This window comes from Diceros bicornis, chromosome 24 (assembly GCF_020826845.1).
Source record: "Diceros bicornis minor isolate mBicDic1 chromosome 24, mDicBic1.mat.cur, whole genome shotgun sequence".
NCBI classification, from domain to species: domain Eukaryota; kingdom Metazoa; phylum Chordata; class Mammalia; order Perissodactyla; family Rhinocerotidae; genus Diceros; species Diceros bicornis.
The window spans coordinates 16,120,195-16,141,329 of NC_080763.1; the positions used below are offsets into that span (position 1 = coordinate 16,120,195).

Sequence of the window (21,135 nt, forward strand, 5' to 3'; positions counted from 1 at the left end):
TCCCATTCTGATCCCTTGGGGACTCCGATCAAAGTAGTCACTTCTTGCTGTGCCTTCGGGATGAGCAAAAGATCCTAAAATGCTCTGGGAAAATATGCCTTTGTCTCTGCACACAATCCTGTAAGTTGCCCCAACCACTTAGCAAGAGGGTCACTATTCTCTCTAGATTTCAGAAAGATAAATCAATGTGAAATCCATGGCAGGGCTGGACACCCAATTCTAGATTCCAAACTCTGGGTTCAAGGAAAAAATGATTCAGGAGGTGTGAGCTGCGTCGTGCCCCAGAAGCTCCCACACCAGAAGCTCAGCGAGAGACAGAGGTTCCCACTCGAGGGCTATCAGTGCCCACACTCTAGATGTCATCTTTGGGTGACATTGGAACTCGCGCACACAGTTTCATTTACTTTTCCCCTTTCATTGCACATTAAAATGTTTTTTTTTTAACATGTTCTTTTCAATATATACACGAGACAAGAAAGGGTACAGCGAGAAGTGTCCCTCCCACCCGTTCGCCGTGTCCCTCCCGCCCCACAGGCAACCACGGTTGATTGGTAACATCTGCCCAGTGCTTTACAGTTTAAACAATGATTTCCCATCAATTATCTCATGGGGAGTTGTCCCAGCAACAACTCCCTAAAATACGTTAGGCATAAATTTTTATTGTCTCCTTTTACAGATTGGGAGTCCAGCTCAAAGAGGTTAAGTGACCTGCTCAGAGTCAGGCTTCTAGTAAATGGCAGAGCCAAGATTTAGACCCTGGTGGTCTGAGCCCTTTGAATTATGCCACACTGCCTCCCTTGGCGAAAGAGTCCTGGGTTCTTAGAACTTGAAATATGCCATAAATAGTTCGCCTTCTACAGAGAGACTTGTGGTTGGTCAGGAAACAGGAAAAATCTCATCATTTCTTGAGTATTTACATTCCAGAGTGGACTGTTCATTCTCTGCTTTGGGGCAGGTTTACAAGGACACTTCTCCTCTGTGTTTTAGATAATCCTACAATTAAAAGTCAGCATTGGGGTTGCTTTCAGGCGAGACCAAGGACTCTGTGTGGACTAGTTTCCCAGGGCTCCCATAACATAATACCACACACTAGGTGGCTCAAATCCACAGAAATTTATTTTCTCACAGTTCTGGAGGCCAGAAGTCTGAAATCAAGGTATTGGCAAGGTTGGTTCCTTCTGGAGGCTTTGAGGGAGAATCTGTTCCAGGCCTCTCTCCCAGCTTCTGTTGGCTGCCGGCAATCTTTTGTGGTCCTTGGTCTGTAGATGCATCACTCCAGTCTCTGCCTCTGTTGTCACATGGCGTTCTGTTCTTTCTCTGTGTTTGTGTGTGTGTGTGTGTGTGTGTCTGTCTGTGTTTGTGTGTGTGTGTGTCTATGTCTCTGTTTTCTCTTTTATAAAGACACCAGTCTTTGGATTTAGGGCCCTCTCTAATCCAGGCATGACCTCATTCTAACTAATTACATCTGCAAAGACCCTATTTCCAAAAAAAGTCGCATTCTGAGGTTCTCTGTGGACATGAGTTTTGAGGGGATTCTTATTCAACTTAGTACATTATATCTTCCTGTTTTGTTCAGTAAATAAGGATGGCACTTCTAGAATACTCTGAGTCTTCCTTAACCCAGGAAGGTGGTGTCAGGACGATTCTGCCCATCCTACAGGTAGGGAAGGGAAAAGGGAGTAAGACAAACGGAGGTGTCCTCAGAGCAGCTCACAGCCTGCTGTGGGCTGAAGCCAGGAAACAACATATGCTGGGCCTGCGGGGTGTGTCTGTGTGTGTATCATTTTGTCTGCATGTCTTTTGGGTCAAAATACTTGTATTTTAGTGAGCATGAGAGTAAGAGTGGGACAGAGAGGAGGAAGAAGGGAGGGGAGGAGCTGGCTTATTCACAAGAATGATTCCCCCGGAAAAGTAAATAGTTGGGAATTAATTTAACTTGGAATAAGTGATATTTTTTCAAAGAAAAATGAGTAAAGGAAAACATGAATGAATGAAGAGCTACACCCTGATCCTGACTGTGAAATGTAGAGTTAAGATTACAACAAAATCTAAATTAAAGACACAGTGAGATGCATCACAGGGTTTAACAAATAAATAGTAAAACTCATCGGGTGTATGAATGGACAAAATGCCAACAAATGTTTTTGGGGAATTTAAAACAACCAGACAGCCATCACTATATTTTATCAGAGTTAAGACAAGAAAAATTGGCCAGGAGAATAGAATAGACTCTACAGAAACAAATTGAAGTTGTTTAAGGACTTGATGTAAGATGAATATGCAGCAACACAATGCTATAAGAAAGAGTCACTATTTAATAAATATCATCTAAAGGGTGGGACATCAGCATGGATTAGAATTAGCTTATATCCATATTTTCTATACTACAATACATTTCAAATGGATCATAAAAAGCCAGAGAAGGAAATGGAAAAGCCAAAGTGTTTCAACTGTGACGAGGAGAAAACATTTTGATTATTGACAAAATAGATATCAGGGACAGGATGGATGGATCTAAATGTGTTTTTAAAAGCCTTTTGTGCCACAGAATGTAATAAAGCAAACAAAAAAATGAAAGCCACAGAAGGGGAAGAAATATATGTGGCAAATAAAGCTTTCTATCCAAAATAGCTAAGGAATTGATATAACTATAAAAGGCCAGTATCCTGCTCATTTTTTGATAAGTTGTCAAAAGAAATGAGCAGACGATATGTACACAAAGCTTTACATAGGAAAATGAGCGGCCCCACTGCAAATCTTGAACTTGCAATTTGAACAACCTTTATATTGTTATAAAAATCAATTTAAATGCTAAAACTTCATGTTCAATTATTCAAATTCCCTGGAGACTGATTTAGCAAAAACTACAAAACAATTCCTATCCTTTGATTCCACAATCCTACTCCTAAGGCAATGTCTAAAGAAAATAATGTAAAAAAAAAAAATCATTTCTACAGTCTTCATTGCAGTATTATTTAAATAGAAAAAAATTAGAAAGCAACTACTTGCACAATAATTTCTAAGTCAGTGTTTCTCAAAGTGGGGTCTTTGGACCCTCTATGACAGAATCACCTGGGATGCTTGTAGAAATGCAGATTCTCATGCCACATTTCAGACCTAGTATGTGGAATCTCTGAAGGGGGCCTGGGAATATTCATTTTATCCAGCAGGCCAGATGACTCATAACTGCACTGAAATTTGAGAGCCGCTAAACCGTAAGCAAACTGCAGACCATGGGAGCGTTGGAGGACTACATTGCATCTCGAGTGACAGACCCTGTGCAGGCACAGAAATGAAGAGGGAACAATGATGACTGCAGAGAACCCCAAAGCTCACAGGCAGCAAACACCCCGGGTACGGGATGCCCACAGTCCAGTGGCCACAATGGGATAGAGTAACCAAAGTCCTCGGGTGTTCGTTACATAGTATTTTGTTCTATAGATTGTTTAAGAAATTCATTATGGTCACACAAGTTTTCATTTTTTTGGTCAAACTCCCAGGAAGGTCACTTGAGAGTTACAGAACACCTACAAAGAAATTCCAGGATTCCTGCCTCAGGTCATACCTTCCTGGATGTCACTCCCTGCCCTTTTTCTCCCTTGGACCCCTATCCCCAGTGATAAAGATCATTTCCGCCTTGGATTCGATCCAAGGCCTGGCACCCCATTAAGCGTCACCCCATTACATCCTTGGCCACGTCTAGTGTTGGCACCGCTGTGTGGGATGTCATCCTCTCGTCAGGACATTTTACTGACCACACATTTTTGCACTGAATGGGGGATGTCAGGGACTGCTTAACCGGCAGCATGCTGAAGACTGTTGAGTATTTCCTTTTCAGGATGAGGAGGGGAGACAGGTCTGATGGAGTATGTTACTAATGCAGTTCTGAGCTTCTCTGGCTCCCAGAGGGCTTATTTCCCTGCAGGCTGATCCCTGAGGCCCAGAAATGCCACCATAGCTCTGCTTCCCACAGAAGCCTCTTTCCTGGAACCTACAGATCCATTCTTGCCCGGAGCCTTGGGGCTCCTTGCCAGGATCTGTGGATGTTATAAGATACTACTGTCCAGTCAAGGTTGGCCAACCTCCCCTAAGAACACTGGGCAAATGCCCAGGATGCCAGATCAGTAGGTGCCTGTGTGGCAGGGGAGAGTCCACTCTCTACCATGAAGTAGCTGGGAGATATTGGGGGAGCCAGGCCTTGCCCAGCAACATACCCAAGATTTCATCCTTGTTGCTCTGCAGCCCTGAGGGAGAGTATAAACTCCTCCTTTCCAACTAGCACATCTATTCCCTGGCCCTGAAATACCAGACCGCACCCCTTCCTGGCTGTCTCACAGCTTCTCCCTCTAGGGGGTACACAGTCTTTGGCAGCCTTGTGTGGCCCAGTGGAAGGGGCCCCTTTTCCATAAGAGAGACCAGGCTGGAGAAAGTGTTCTATCAGGACACCAGAGTGGCCATTTGGGAGTTGTCATTCTGCTCCTGGCCTCCATCTGGCACCCCATAGTCTCACTGCCGCCTTCAGCCCTTTTGCAAGTCCTTCCCACAGGGTCAGAAACCAGCCCAGAGAGCAGATTCAGCCCAGAGAGAGGCTTTTCCAGCCTTCTGTGCAGTGTTTCCCCCTCAGGAGGAAGAGAGCAGAGGAGCAGAAGCAGGAGGGGTGAGGAGAGACACTGGGCAGACCCCTGGGATCCTATTGTGACTTACAGAATGGACCTTTCATCTTTCATCCAAAAGTATTTCCTGAGTGCCTACTATGTGTCAAATGCTATGGTAGGAAGCTACAACCGTGGATAGACAGACATGACCTGGCCCTCACGGAAATTACACTCCAGTGGAGGAGGCAGCAAATAAACAAGTAAGCAAAGTCACGGAATGACATTTATATTGTAATGAGTGCTCAGAAGGGAATTAATAGGTGCTGTGATTGAAAATAAGTGGAATTCTGCTTCAGATAAGATGGTCAGGGAAGGCCTCTCGGGGCTGAGCCTGGGTGACAGGAAGCTGCTGACAGGGAACAGCATTAGGCTGAGGGCCAGAAGGGGCACAGACCCCGTGGAGGAAAAGAGCTTGGTGTGTTCTAGGAACTGCAAGTTCATTAGGGTTGGGGTTCAGCGAGTGAGGGTAAGACCTGTGGCCTGAGATGGTTGGAGAGGTGGGCAGGGGCCAGGCTAGTCAGACTAAGTTTAGGGATTTTGATTTTCGTCTGAATGTAATGGGAAATCATTGAAGGGTTTTAAGCAAGTGACATGATCAGATTTCAATGTTCAAGCATCACCGTGGCTTTAGGTCTGGGAATAGGCTTTAGGAGCAGGCCTGGGAGAAAGGAGAGCATTTAGGAGCCCCTGCAGTGTCCAGGTGAGACTTGGACTCACTGGTGGAGTGCAGAGAGAGGTGGGGGATTTGAGACATGTTTGGGAGGTTGGGCCTAGAGGGCTTGCTGATGGGCTGGAGGGAGGGAAGGGGAGGAATTGAGGCTGAATCTCAGACTTCTAGCTTGAGCAGCAAGATGATGGGTGGTGCTTGATACTCATTTACCAAGCGGGGGAAGACTGATGGGTGGGAGCCAGGGGGACAAGGAGTGGGGGACAGGACGAGGATAAGGCTTGTCCTGACTCCAAAGTCAAGGAAATCATTATCACATGTTCCTTCCCAGCCTCTTGAGTGAGGCCTCTTAACTCTGTTTTATAGGCTGAGAAAACTGGGTTGAGCCCAGTGAATCAAGGGTCAGGGCTGAGAGATAATACCAAGGAGCCAGTTTGCCACGTGGGGCCTTCTGCTCCCAGGGACCAAGGCCTCCCCGTTTAGTACTCTCTTTCCCAGCCCAAACATCTCACCAAGGCCACTTTGAGTCATCTTGGCAACAGCTCCCAGGACAGGATGATCTGGCCCCAAGATATCTTGTCCCATCCCTCATCTCTCGTTGAGCCTCTCTCCTTTTCTGAAAATGCCTTGCTTGTCCAGTGCCCTCTCCTGGGTCAGCATCTAGAAGGTGGGTGCTCATGGGTTGGGACAGGAGCCTGGAAAGCACGGAGATTGGGGCCTGATCCTGGTTTCAGCTTCTTCCTGGTCTGGGCCCATTACTTCCCTTCTCTGAGAATTTTATATTTCTGACTGCAAAATGGGACACAATCCCTCCTTTCTTCATGAGGTTAAAAGTAGGGGCTTTAGAGTCGGAAAGACCTCAGTTAAATCCCAGCCAGCTGTGTGACCTTGGGCAGGTCACCTCTCTAAGCTGCAGTTATGCCACCTGTGAAAGAGAAATAATAAACACCTTTCCTACGAGACTCTTGTGAGGAAAAAGTGAGATTATGGAGGCCAAGTGCCTCACACCCAGAGCGTCCAGATAAGTGGTAGCTAGTGCCATTGTGTTGTTCGATACTTAAGAAGACCATCCATAAGGGGACAGGCGACAGACACCAGTTCCTAAAGCAGGTAGGAAATTATAGGATCGGGGACAGTGAGCCTTGATCTACATCCCCAAGCCTTAGACACACACATACATTTGCGTCTGACCTCTGCAAAGTTAGGAAAGTCTAAGGTCAACTGAAAATTATTTTGTTACTTCATTATTTTGTTTCTGTGCCTCAGTGCATGACCCTGATGAATTTTTCAAACAATCTATAGAACAAAATACAACATAACAAACACCCAAGGCCCTGAGTCACTCTGTCCTGCTGTGGCCATTGGCCTGTGAGTTGGCTTTTCAAATACTAAACATGTAAAGTGTTTAGAATGGTGAATGGGCTCTTGTTCATATTTTAGTAGCAGTGGCAGTAGCAATAGCAGTAGTACCGGCAGCAGCAGTAGTAGCAGTAGCAGAAGCAGTAGCAGTAGCAGTAGTAACAGCAGCAGTAGCAGTAGCAGTAGTAGTAACAGTAGCAGTAGCAGTAGTAGTAGCAGTAGCAGTAACAGTAGTAGTAGCAGTAGCAGTAGCCGTAGCAGTAGCAGCAGTAGTAACAGTAGCAGCAGCAGTAGCAGTAGCAGCCGCAGCAGCAGTAGCAGCAGTAGCAGTAGTGGCAGCAGTAATAGCAGTAGGTTTTCATCAGTATGTGTCTTTTAGGGGGAAATGTCTCTTTACTACTGCACTTCCATTCTCTCAGCTGCAGAAGGTGGAAAGGACGGCTAAGGGCTGGGCTACTACAATCCACGGACTGACAATTTTGGAGGAAGGTGCAGAGCTGAAAGATTAATCCTACCACATTAGAGCTTGAAGACAGTCCCGGGAGTACATGAAGTTCCATAGTCACCAAACTTCAGGCCTCAGAGCAGTACCAGTCTACAAGGATGTTTTCTCCAGTCTAGGGCAAGATGGGGAAAAAGTACAAAGAACCTAGTGGATTTTTCTTAAATATAAATTTACTCCATTTTTCAATTTTGTCCTTTACACTTTTGGTGTTAAAATATTCTTTCCTTTATAAAGTGTTGGTGATACTTGTTAGTGATGTGGTTATTTATGATGATTTAAACTGGCCCATGAAATCCAAATTCTGAAAACCACTCATCTTTTTACAAAAGGGGAAATGAAGTGCAGAGGGAGAAGTGACTTGCCCAAGGCCACAAGCCTGGTTTGTGACAGAGCCAGTGTGGGATCTAGGTCCCCTGATTTCAGTCTAATGCTCTTGTCACTGGACTCTCCCATTGGTTGTTTAGGGCTCTTTCACTTGCCAGTGATTGAAACCAAACTCAAACTGGCTTATGCAAAAGGGGAATTCAAGAAGAATTTCAACAGAAAAAGGAGAAATAGATTCTGGGCAGGAAAAAAAAACACTGGATGCCATTAAACCCCTGGAAATAGACCCTATCACGACCAGAGTCTCCCCTCTCTGCTTCAAAACCCATGAGTAGGCTTCCCCAGTCTTCCTCATTCCCCACCCTGTCTGCTCCAACACACACACACACACACACACACACACACACACCCCACACTACACATACACACCACACACACAACACATCACACACATGTAACACACCATGAATACATACTACACATGCACACACACACCACACCACATAGACACACATAGCACACATACCACATAACATACACAGCACACATACATAACACACACACACCACACAGACACACCACACACACGTATAACGTACTACACATACGCACCACACATACACACCACACACACGTATAACATACTACACATACACACCACACACACACCATGCATACATATTACACATGTGTACATACACACACACCACACCACACAGACTCACATAATACACAGACACGTACCACACAGCATATATGACACATACACATACACACCCCCCACACATAACACACCACACATACATACCACACACAGACACACGCACGCACACTTCTCATTCTGAGAGGCCCCTGAGGATCCATTCTTTGACTCATTCCGCCCTGACTCAAGCCTTCTCTCAGGAGGCACCAGCCCAGAGTGTCTAGTCCACTCCGCATCCAACCCATGTCACTTATTCCTCAGAGACAGAGCTACCTCCCCAGCAAAGGTCACCAGAGCACACTGTCCCCAGCAGCCTTTCAGCCATGAGTTATTAGCTGGGTAATTATGGGAAGCATCTGCATTTTCTTTCTTGTGTTGGTGATGATCTGCACATATCCCAAGAACTAAAAATAAACAGCAGGAGGTATGACTTGTTTGAAGCTGGCTCAATGTTTATTTTCTCAAAGATTGAACCTCCTTGATATGAATGTAAAGTTGCGTGAAATGGGCCTTAGGTGCATGGACTGTGGTCTGTGGTGAGAGTATACAGGTGGGCGGGATTTGCACTGAAAGTCTGAGCTGTAACATCTCTGCTCTCTCACCTCACCCACTCCCAGATCACGCCTAGGGTATGGAAGACACATCCAGCAGGTCTCCAGTCTGCCCTGATTCTATTTCACCGCCTGCCTTGAAACACTGCATACGTGGGCCCCCTTCTCTAGGCCTTACTGTCTCCATCTGGCAAACGGGCAGATGGAAGAGGAGGCAGGGAAAGACGGCAGAATATTGATCTTAACTGTTGTGGTGTCACTAGTCCCTGACAGAGAGTCCTAGTGCGGGCCCTTCTCTCTAACCCGCCTTTCTCCAAGTAGAGGGCCCGTGTTCCAGGAATAAAGCAGCCACAGGATAAAAATGGAGCATCAACTCTTACTCAAGTATTGCGGGGAAAATAAATATGAATACAATATGGAGTAGAATGCAAAATTTAGATGACATTTTTAAAATAAAAAATTAAACTGAGGGAGCCGGCATGGTGGAGCGGCGGTTAAGTGCACGCACTCCGCTGCAGCAGCCCGGGGTTCGCCGGTTTGGATCCCGGGCGTGCAGACGCACCGCTTACCAAGCCATGCTGTGGCGACGTCCCATATAGAGTGGAGGAAGACAGGCACGGATGTTAGCCCAGGGCCAGTCTTCCTCAGCAAAAAAAAGAGGAGGATTGGCAGATGTTAGCTCAGGGCTGGTCTTCCTCACAAAAAATAAATAAATAAAAATAAAAATTAAACTGAAAAGAAATATCCCAGTTGTGGCGGCTGCTGCGGGTCCAGCAAACAAACCTGGGGTCCAAGTTCCTGATCCTCTGGCCTAGAGGAAGCTCTGCTCTTCCAAGTCCAGCTCGACAAACTTCATCTCCAGGGCTCAGCATAGGGCACAGATATTTGGCCAGGGATAGAGATGATTTGAAACAGAGAACAGGTGAAGTTAGTCCTCCAAGGTCCCGGCCCTCTTCATTCCCATTCCTCCAACTAGGGATTAAAATGCATGGGCACCAGCCCCCAAACTCAAGACCCCTGGCAGTGAGCCCAGGTAGCCACTGTGTGTGCAGAGCCATCATCTCTCCCGTGGGTCCCGTTTACAAAGTGGTAACTCTAAGGAAAGGACTATATATAATTTATTCCTAACGCTCAGGCCAAGTTCTCCAGTAGGCTCAGCAGACAAAGTACCTAAGGTCCTGCCATGGTTAATTTTATGTGTCAGCTTGGCTGGGCCGTGAGGTACCCAGATATTTGATTAAACGTGGTTCTGGGTGTGTCTGCGAGGGTATTTCTGGATGAGATTGACCAGTGGAGCAGATTGCCCTCGTCGGTATGTGTGGGACTCATCCAATCTGTTGGAGGCCTAAACAGAACAAAAAAGGTGGAGTAAGGGAGAATTTGAGCTCTCTTTGCCCGACTGTATTCAAGCTGGGACATTGATCTTCTCTTGCCTTCAATCCTGGACTCAGGCTGGAACTTCTACACCATCAGCTCTCCTGGGCCTTCGGCTTGCCAACTGCAGATTGTGGGAGTTCTTAGCCTCTAATACCGAATGAGCCAATTCCTTATAATAAATCTCTTTATATATTTATATATCTATATCTATATTTAATCTCCTATTGGTTCTATTTCTCTGGAGAACTCGACTAAAATAGGCCCACAATACTTTTAGGGGCCCATGAAAATGTTCTAATTTTAATTTCTTTTAAAATCAGAAGAAGAAGATGAATATAATAATAATGAATACATAAAAATGAGTCAAGCCTGGACTATTTTCATCTTTATACCGATGTAGTCACAAAATATGATTTTTAATATATTTTTATAGAGGAATGGGCCCACCAAAGCACAAGTGTCTAAGACCCATGCGAGTCACGATGTGACCCTGCTAACGCTCCACAGTGCCCTGTTCTTGAGGGTGGGGAGTCTTTTCACCTGGGCGCTGATATCCACCCACTGGTTCAGTGGGTTGACCAAGATAGCGTTTCTATGCCTTGCACTGACCTTGAATAAGAGATTATTTTTGGATCTGTCATCTTGAGTTGTATCTAATAGAATTATGTGTGTGTCTAATTGGGATGGGTCTAAGAGCGCAGAAGGCGGAGTAGACAGAACCAGGCATACGATAGTAATAGCTTCTCCTTTGAAAGAGGATGGCCATCAATGAGCACCCCTCCCTGCTTTTACACCAGCTTTCCTCTGTGTCCTGTCCTGGCTCTTGTCTAATTGGGTGGACCCCTCTCTCCTATAGATCGGGACTAAATATTCAGTGAGCCTGTGTGATGTGTCAGATACTGCTCAGGGCAAAGATAAACAACTAGATGTTTGAAGCCTGCTTAGGCAAACAGCCTCATAAACAAGCTATTAGAGCACAGAGTACGAAGTGCTATGGGAAAACCCATCTTAGGGCTGGCCCTGTGGCTTAGTGGTTAAATGCGCGTGCTCCGCTGCTGGCGGCCCGGGTTCAGATCCCGGGCGTGCACCGACGCACCGCCTCTCCGGCCATGCTGAGCCCACGGTCCACATACAGCAACTAGAAGGATGTGCAGCTATGACATACAACTATCTACTGGGGCTTTGGGGGAAAAATAAAATTATTAAAAAAAAAAAAACCCATCTTAATTCTACCTGGACGAACCATGAAGGCCTCACAGAGGAGGGAACACTTGAGCAGGGCTGGGAGGGATGGATACGATTTTCAGCACAAATGTAGCCTCAGGGACAAGGGGAGGGCAGGCGTGTGTTGTTCCAACCTCCCATAGGGGAGAAATGGTTGGCGATGATCAGAAATATGATAGAACCAACAGAAGTTATATTAAGTGAGGTCTGCAAGTTGTGAGCCAAAATTTACAACTCTGTTTTATGAGAGTGTAAAATGATTTCTTCCAGTCAAAAAAAATAGACACAAATGTAAATTAAGAAGACCTGTCTTAGAAGACCTACCACCACCACAAAGTATTCTGAGCCCTGAAACCTTTTTACTCACCTGCAATTTGACAGGAAAAGAAGGGAAAGAAGGGCATCCCAAGCAGACGGTGTGGCACAGGCGAAGGAGAGGAGGGCCAGGTTCTGGGAGCGGCAGTTAGTCCTGTCTGGTCAGAAATGGGAGTGCAAGGATGGTGTGGTTCCAGTGAAGCCTCTACCCCAAATGAGAATCCTCACTCTTCATGGAGGAGGGTGGCCTCTTAATGATGAGTGTGACAAAGAAGGTGTCCAGAGTGTGTTTTTAGGGCTTTAAGCTGTAAACATGCTAGCTGATTTAGGAACTTTATAGTATAGTATGGTATAACAAAAAATATATATTTGGTCTCTGTCCCTGGTACCTGGCACAGAGCTCCTAAAACTCTTGGAATTTCCTGAATGATGAGTGTCTTTTGCTATTCATAACAAGCCCTTTTTTTCTTTTTTTTCTTTGCTGAGGAAGTTTCGCTCTGAGATAACATCTGTTGCAAATCTTCTTTTTGCTTGAGCAAGATTCGCCCTGAGCTAACATCCGTGCCAATCTTCCTCTATTTTGTATGTGGGTCGCCAACACAGCGTGGCTGCCGACAAGTTGTGTAGGTCCCCGCCTGGGATCCAAACCCACAAACACAGGCCACCGAAGCAGAGCGCTGGGAACTTAACCACTAGGCCACAGGGCTGGCCCATAACAAGCCCTTTTGAATACATCTGAGTTTATGCTAATGAAGTGACTCTGGGTGGGACCCTTAGCTTCAGAATGGGAACTGATCACCAGAAAGACTAAACACATGATTAGAGTGGGAATTTTCAGCTTCATCTCCAACCTCTGGGGAAGGAAGGGGGACTGGAGATTAAGTTATGAAAACTCTTGGACAACGAGACTCAGAGAGCTTCTGGGTTGGTGAACACAGCGAGGTGGTAGGTGATGTGCCCTGGGAGGGCATTTGGCTGTTCCTAAGTTGTATCTTTATAATAAAGTGGTAATCATAAATAGAGCACTTTCCTGAGATCTGTGAGTCATTCCAGTGAATTTTGGAACTTGACGGGGGAGTCGTGGAAACCCTGAATTTGTAGTTGGTCAGGCAGAAGGAAGGGTCACTTGGGGACTCCACTTGCTAAAGTGGGGGCAGGCTTGTGGGACTGAGTCTTTTAACTTGTGGGATCTGATGCTAACTCCAGGTAGTGGCAGAATTGAATTGAACTAAATTGTTGGACACCTAGTTGGTGACAGAGAATTGGAGAATTGGTGTAGAAAAACAACACACATTTGGTGTTGGAAAAAAACGCTCGTAGAGAAATGGTAATTCGCAAGGAAACATCATCAACCTGGTTTAAGGGAGGCAATTTACAAAGCAGCTCATGCACTTCACAGTTTGCTTATGGCTAATGTAAAGTTCTTTTGGCTTTGGAGCCAAGCCTATGAGAGACAGTCCACAAAAACAGGGCTTCCCAGAAAAAACTAGATCTTCTGTTCATTTTAATGGCAAGCTGGGAGGCCCTGAAATACACAAGTTCCCCCAGTCCCTGTCCTCTCTGCCACTGGACTGGTATGAGAGGACAGCTCCTGGGGCTTCATGGGCTGGAAGGCAGGTCCTTCTGGAAGGATGTGGAAAAGAAGAAGCAGGACCCCAGGTTCCAGCCTGGCTCTTCCATAGCTGCCTTTCATGCTTTAGGTAAGTTGCTCCCATCTTGGGCTTCAGTTTTCTCACCTATAAAATAGGAGGTACAGGACTTGGTGATTGCTAAGGTCCACCAGCCCTAAGAGTGAGAATCCACATTCTAACTCAGGGACGGTGCCCCAGAGATTGCTAGAGGACACAGTAAAATAGTGGACAGGGGAGTTTATCATACCGAATAACTGAATGTTGAGTAACGGAATTCTTCCGGGAAGCAAACAGCCTCCAAAGTACTCCTGCCCTGCCCGCCCCTGAGCCAGATGCCCTCCATGAAACCGAAATCAGAGAAACAGAGAGAGACAGGGTGCTAGCTCCCACATCAGCAGAGGTGTGCTCCGAACCATTAGAAGGGTGTCCTGTCAAGCACCCCACCCTTTGAAGTCCTGGCTTCTTTCCAGCATGTCCTTTCCCAGGAGGGGCAGCACGAGGTCACCCCCTACCATGTTTTCAAGGGCCTGCTCATCCCACGAACCATTAGGACATGGAAGTCATTCAATATGCGCGTGACACAGAGCAGGGAGGGAGAGCTGCTATGCTGGATGGTAAAAGCAGGATTTGAAAATATGCCCGCTGACTTGAAAGATGGATTAAAGCTAACAAGATTATGTTTGGTGGGGAGAAATGAAAATTCCAAGCTCAGATCCAAAAAGACCAACTAGATCAGGGTTGGCAAACTATGGCCTGTGGGCCTACTGCCTGTTTTTGTAAAATTAGGTTTTGTTGGGACACAGCTGCATTCATTTGTTTGTGTGCTTTCTATGGCTGCTTTCACACTACAGCAGCAGAGTTGAGCAGATGCACAGGGATCGTACGGTCCACAAAGTCTAAAATATTTGCTATCTGGCTGACCCTTGAACTAAACAAGGAAGTCCAGAAGGGGAGATTTGAATTTATAACAGTTCAAGTGAAATGAAAAAAAGAGAAAGAGTGTGATTATTTAGAATGCATTAATAGCATTATAATGTTAACACAAATAATGTATTAGATAGAGAGATCTCCTTTGGCTGTAAGTGACCAAAAGTAATACAAAATTAGCTCAGCACAGGAGGAGTGCAGTGGAGGGACACTGTGGCATCTCACAGACAACCAAGCCCCAGAGAAGGCGGGTGAGCTTCAGGAACAGTCTGATCAGGAACTTTCTCCCTGTGTCTTAGCTCTTCTGCCTATGACTGCTTCCCTCATTACAGATCAGCTATCTGTGAGTGGCAAAAAACATGGCTACAGCAAGTTTCCTATCACTAGTTTGCTAGTTTTCACCAATCTTTGCTTTTCCTTTTCTTCCTTAACACGTAGAAAGATGACACATCCCAGCCTCCCCTGCAGTTAGTTGTGAGGCTATAGGTTGAAATCTGACTGGTGAATGTGGGTGGATGTGACATGGGTCACTTTCAGGCAGAAGCCATTCAGAGCAGGCTGGCCTTCTCCATGTCCTCCCCCCACCTCTCCATTTCCCTCACCTCCTTCTTCGCAGCTAGAAGTGAAAGACCCTTAAGATGATGGAGCCTCAGGACAGAAGGATCATGGATCCCTGAATCACCACTTGGAGGAGAGCTTTCCAGGAGAAGTACCCAACCCCATCAAACTTTGCATGAGAAGGAAATAAATCTTAATTGGATTAAGTTACTAACATTTCAGGATGGATCCGTTTCTGCAGCACAGGCTATTCTATCCTGATCAATACAGCTGCAAATAGCTGCTGAGTTTTAAATCTCGCAGTTTCAGTCACCAGAGAGGCACTCAAATCCAAAAATCCCAGAAAATGAATTGATCAGAGCAGCCTAAATGTAGTGCCAACCTCTTAGCCAATCAACTGGCCTTGGGGGCGGAATCATAGGTAAACACAGCAGCCCCTACAAGGACCACATGGGCGGAGTTTTTGGGCGTGCAATTTCTGGAAGAAAGCCTGGAGAGTTGGAGGGGGCTGGAGGGGAGGGATGGCGAAGGGAGACAGTAGACAGTGGTACTGGCCTACTGAGCTGGAGTGTTGTGCTCTGATGACAGCATTTTGGGAGGGATCTGAGTCAGGATTTCTGACAAATCCGTTAGAACATATTGGGAAGAGAGGGAGTGGGGCAGTGAGGAAGAAGCCTCAAAGAACCCTGACCCAAGACGTAGAACTGAAGGAAGTGGGGATATTTAATCTAGAAAATAGAAGACTTGGCAGGGACACAGGGACTCTCTTCAAGTTGGTAAAGGACTGTCCCACTGGAAGGACCCTACAATCCTCCAAAGGTTAGGCCCAGAAGGCGGACTTGACAGAAAAGTCAGATTGCAGCCAACTTCAGGAAGAACGGTTTTGGCAAACCAGGAAGAGCTCAGACTCTCTCAGGAGGGATTGAGCTGCTGTCACGAGGGCACACCCGCCAGCTGGGTTTAAAATGCTGAAGACAGGATTCCTGAGTTCCTGGACTGGTTGTCCTACCTGCACATTCCTCTCCAACACTAAGATTCTCAGAATTACCTTAAATTAGTCACCCAGTGTGACTGAGAGGCCAAGTCAACTCTGATGTGGGGGAGGATACGACCTATCAGCACTGTCCACACTGTCCAGAAGCCGGCCTCTGCCCTCGTAGTGCTCTGGAGCTTCGGAAGAGGGCTGCTGTGGGTGCTCAGGAGACCCTGGGAAAGACACTCTTTCACTGCAGCCCTGTGGCTGACCCTTGAAGCCAAGGCTAGGAGGCAGGGCATGGCGATGTGGGGGGCAAGGAGGAGAGATGCCCAACAACTGTCCCAGTACCTTGTGGGCCGATGAGCAGAGACAACACACGCTCAGAAACAATTCACAGGCTGATAGTGGTACATGGTGTAGAATCAGGGGTCTTCTCCCCCCATTTTACAGGTAAAGCCCAAGTGACAGTGTGACTTAAGTTACTGGCAAAGCCAGGATCGGATTTCTGCTCTTCAAGGTCTTATAGGAAGCAGGGCAGTGTAGAGTGGTGGTGAGGAGCCCAGACCAGAGCTAGGCCACCTGACTCTGCTACTTACCAGCTGTGTGACCTTGGGCAAGTTTATTCACCTCTCTGTGCCCCAGTTTCTGGATTATAAGATGTGACTAGAGATAGCACCTACCTAGGAGGGCTGTTCTGAGGATTGAATTGGTTATTAATTCCAAGTCTCAGAGATCACACAGACAGGAAGAGGCAGATCCAGGATTTGAACCCAGATCTGTCTGATCCTGAAACCCAAGCTCCTCCTGCCCCCTACCCTCACCATGCTGCCTTCCTTAGCCCAGTCTCATCACTCCCTGGCTGTCCCTCAGTTTCTCCTCCTTGCACACTTCCTCCCAATACCGGGCCTTTATCCCCTCTTTCTGGGCTATCCTCTCTTTCTGCAATATTCTCCCCCCCCCACTTTGGCTCCCGGTTAATGACTTTCTTCTTTTAGATCTTGGCTAAAATGGGATCTCCTCCCAGTAGCTTCTCCTGACCTCCCTGACTAGGTCAAATCCCCCCATCAGAGATGCTCTAGAATTTTGTAGCCCTGACAAACACATTATGCTACCATTTTTTTTTTTAATTTTTATTTATTTATTTTTCCCCCAAAGCCCCAGTAGATAGTTGTATGTCATAGCTGCACATCCTTCTAGTTGCTGTATGTGGGACGTGGCCTCAGCATGGCCGGAGAAGCTGTGCGTCGGTGCGCGCCCAGGATCCGAACCCGGGCCGCCGGCAGTGGAGCGCGCGCACTTAACCGCTAAGCCACAGAGCCGGCCCTATGCTACCATTTAACTCTCACCTCTCTTACAGATCGGAAACAAGGTTGAATGAATAACTGAATGAATGAATGAATGAATACATAAATAATCGATGAATAAGTCAGGACAATGTGTACGTTAATCCTGAGAGACTATGGAAATTACTGCTTCCTTTTAAAGTCATTTATAGTAATCACTTATTTATAATAACTATCATTTATCATACATAATAAACATTGCATGAGTTCATTTGTTCGTTCATTCTTTCATTCACAAACATTAATAAAGAAACTGCTTTGGGTCAGGCACAGTCTCAGCAGTGGGACACGAAAGCAGTGAAAGAGTTAGACATGCACCCTGGCCTCTGGACCTTACATTTGGGTGGAGAAGACAGAATAAACAGACAAATAAATGCGTAAGGAAAGAAAGCACAGACTTTGCAAAGTGACTGGCTGTCACAGCCCCACAGCTGCAGGAGGGACCTTCAGAGCTTGTCCTGTCTTCTAGGATATCACAATGAGAAGGATGACACTGACTCAAGAACTACAGGAAACATCCTTGGGAGAGTCCAGCCAGTGGGCAGGGCGTGGGCCACTTTGAACTGGCTCCCTAGTACAGGCTGGGAAGTCTCTATTGTTGGTACCAAATGCCCCAAGAGCAGCAGGCTGGCTGGGCTAGGAGACGATGGAACATGGAGGCCCTGGCTGGTGGTGGATAAGGGCATGGCTTCTCTCTGGCGCCAGGCATCCTTCTCAGCTGGCCGGAGAGCTACTATTGGCTGCTGACCCCTATGGCCTAACACCCTTCTGCCTTCGTGGCCAGGAGCAGGAAATGAGAATGGAGTTGGCCAGTCCATTGTGACAGCAAGTCCTGCAGCCCTTGAAACTTGAGGAGACGGGCTGAGGTCAGCGCTCGCCTCTGCTCCCCCAGCAGGGGTGAATTTTAGGCTTCGATTCTTTGCTGCCCTGAATGAGGGACTCCTTTCAGTGGATATAGGGGTGACAGAATCAGGATGGGGACTGCTCTGGAGAGGATGGACATGGGGGTGGAGCTGGAGTGGAGAGAGACTCTTCCTTAGGCTCCAAGTTGATGGAATGATGTGCAGTTCTCTGCCCCTTATGGACTCGTGATAACACCTGCCAATTCCCTCGTTCTTTCAACAAATGTTTATTGAGCTCCTCTGTGTGCCAGACCCACATCATGCTGGGAGCTTGGGATGCAACGGTGAATAATGAGACATGATCCCCAGCCTCTCGCGGATCATTTGGGCAACATTTTGCTCTTTCTAAAGCACTTGTCAGCATCTCAGTTTATCCTCGTTATGATCCTGTGGCTCCCATGAGAGCATTAATGCCACTCCCATTGGCTGGACGGGCAAGCAGAGGCAGAGACGGGTTAAGAAATTTACTTAAAGAGAAGCCAGCAACCAGGTCTTGTTCAGTCCTTTCACCGATTCCCCCTAACAAGAGGAGTCAGGGAAGTGGTATTTTATATTGATTTTTAATGGTTTACGCTGAACACTAGGGTCTGAAAGCAAAACAATGAATTAGGGAAGGCTTCGTGGGGACCCTGACCTTGTTTTCCCCATTCACTATTTCATTTTTAGCACCTTCTTCCCGAACAGAACCAATGCCCTGGACAGGCAAGGGGATAGATCAGAGACCTATTTAAAGTTCTTGGTGTCACCACACACGTCACACCCTGGTGCCCATCTTGATCAGCCCCTGCTTAGAAGGCCTTACTGGTTGGACACAAACCCAGCTTGGTTTGAAGTTGAAAGGCCTCCTGGGTTACACATAAGCTTCTGGAGGGTTGGAGACACGGCCTATGCTTCTGTGTCTCTTCCAAGCACCAAAGAGCACCATGTTCCCCACGTAGGCTCTCAATTAAACCCTAATTGATTAGTTGATTGGGAACACCAAATATATAGTCGAAGTGCCTGGAAAGGCAATCGCCCGAATGCTGCCAGCCAGCTGGGGGCTCAAAGGACAGGTGTTTTCAGATCAATGTGCTTGTTCATCCCTAAGGCAAAGTTTAAAGTGAATGACTGAGCATTGTTTTAGAACAGTGCAAAATTGGAAACATGCAAACACCCAGCAAGAAGGGAATAGCTATGCTAACTGCATTATATTAAGATTCTCGGAGACTCTATAGTTACTAAAAATGAGAATACAATACAATACAGAGAAACGTGTACCAGGTACCAAAGTGGGAAAAGCAGAATATGAAAAGAAATATAGAAATACACATACATACACATAGAAAGATGAGAAGAAAACTTGATTATTCAGTAGCTCTTTTTTTTTTTTTTTTTTTTGGTAAAGTTCATTAAGCAAAGGGAATGGTTGTAACAGGGAAGTGTCCATCACACTGTGTGGTGTGCTGGGAAGAGTCCCTGGGCCGGTGACCGGATGGCCAGATGACCCAGGGATCTTTGTGCTGCTGGTTATGGAGCATGTGATCTTGAACAGCCCACTATACTGATCTTTGGTTTGTTGACTGTCAAGTGGGAACTGTAATACCTTAGTACTGCCTCTCTCACAAGGTAAGGATGTAAGGCCATTTAGAGTTTTTATTTATCCCACTTAGGATGATATTTATAGGTTTCCATGTGGAAATAATAATGTGTTTGACTGTGGGGTGCTGACCCACACCTGGCTAAGGAGTTAGAAAATATACGGCATATAAGTGTTATCTTTCTGAAATCCAAAAAGTCTTGTAAAATCCCATGGGTTTTGGGTAAGGAATCAGGGACCTGTGCTAAGCATATTAGACATATCATTTTATTTAACTTAACTCTCACAATAATCCTATAGAGTAAGTTTCATCACTCCCATTTTACAGATGAGAAAACTTGTGTGTATAGAGGTTAAGTAATTTGCCTTCCTATTAACATGTGGCCCAGGTCAGAGTAGGATCTTTCAAAATCCATGATTTGGCCGTCATGACGCCACCAACAGGAGTCCAGAAATGCTTGCTGGAGTGACATCTGCTTGCATTTGACTTGTGAGACTTACAAAGGAGAATATTTCTCCTAATATCTGACATTGATTGCATGCTAAGCACTCGACAAGCATTGTCTCATCTGATCTCTACAATTCTGGGAGGTGTGGACTATTATTAGCCCCATTTTCAGATGAGTAAACTGAGGCTTAGACAGGTTACATAACAGGCCCAAGTGAGTCAGGGACCTGGGATTCAAACTCAGGTCTATATCTCCAAAGCCTGGTATGTTGCATCTTTTGTTGGGTACTCAGGAAGTTCCCAGGGGAACATGGAGGGTAGACGGCCACATTCCAGAAAGACTGAGAAAGGGGATGGTTGCAAACAGTTATGAATGTGGAACAATCTGGCTCCTTCCATTTCCTTGTCTTTCCCATTCCCTTCCCCCTCCCTCCCCCTCGCCCTCCCTTCTTCTGGACAACAAGGTCAGCTGTCATCTCAAGGACATGAAATGTAAGCCAGGATTGGGTGTCAAGTGCCTTCAGCAGAGTCATAGGAAGGAAAAATATATGAATAACTAGAAAGGATGCACAGATAAGTCAATCAGAAGAAGAAGACAAGTCGTTTCTTAGGATGTCCCGGAAGGCAGAAATGCTGAGATATTCCTGCAAAAGGTGCCATCTGGTCCTGCTGGTCAGCAGGCCCGAGACCCTGGGGGAACAGATTGAGTGAGAGTCAGCAAAATAACACCTAACGTCATTTTGTTGTCATTTCTAAAGTGATCCAAGGAAGAGGCTTACTCTTTGGTGTTGAAGAGGTCCAGGCAAGGTTCTGCCTCCTGCCTTGACTCTTGGCTTTGTCCCAGGGAGCTGCTCGTGGGCAAGCCAGGGAGGTAGTGGGCACTAGCTGCCCTTGACTGTCCACCCAGAGGTGGTTGGCAGACTGCCTGCTCTAAAGAACTTCTGGGGACCCTACTGCAGAAAAGGACAGCTCCGAAATCAGATTAATCCCAATTAGATCGAGTCTGAATCCTGGGATATATACAAAATTTGAAACGTTGTGGTTTGCACTTCTGGGTGCTTTACAGTTTATAAAAGAAGGGCTTAGTTTGGGGC

General features: G+C 46.3%; 1 long non-coding RNA gene across 1 annotated transcript; it reads right to left on the bottom strand.

Moving 5' to 3' along the window:
• Positions 1-1,098: 1,098 nt before the first annotated feature.
• LOC131420856 (uncharacterized) lies at positions 1,099-11,335 on the bottom strand. Its single transcript, XR_009223698.1, has 3 exons — positions 9,548-11,335; positions 7,197-7,298; positions 1,099-1,654 (listed from the first exon to the last, which is right to left on the bottom strand). It is a non-coding gene; the product is annotated as an uncharacterized LOC131420856 (long non-coding RNA).
• Between the last annotated feature and the right edge of the window lie 9,800 nt (positions 11,336-21,135).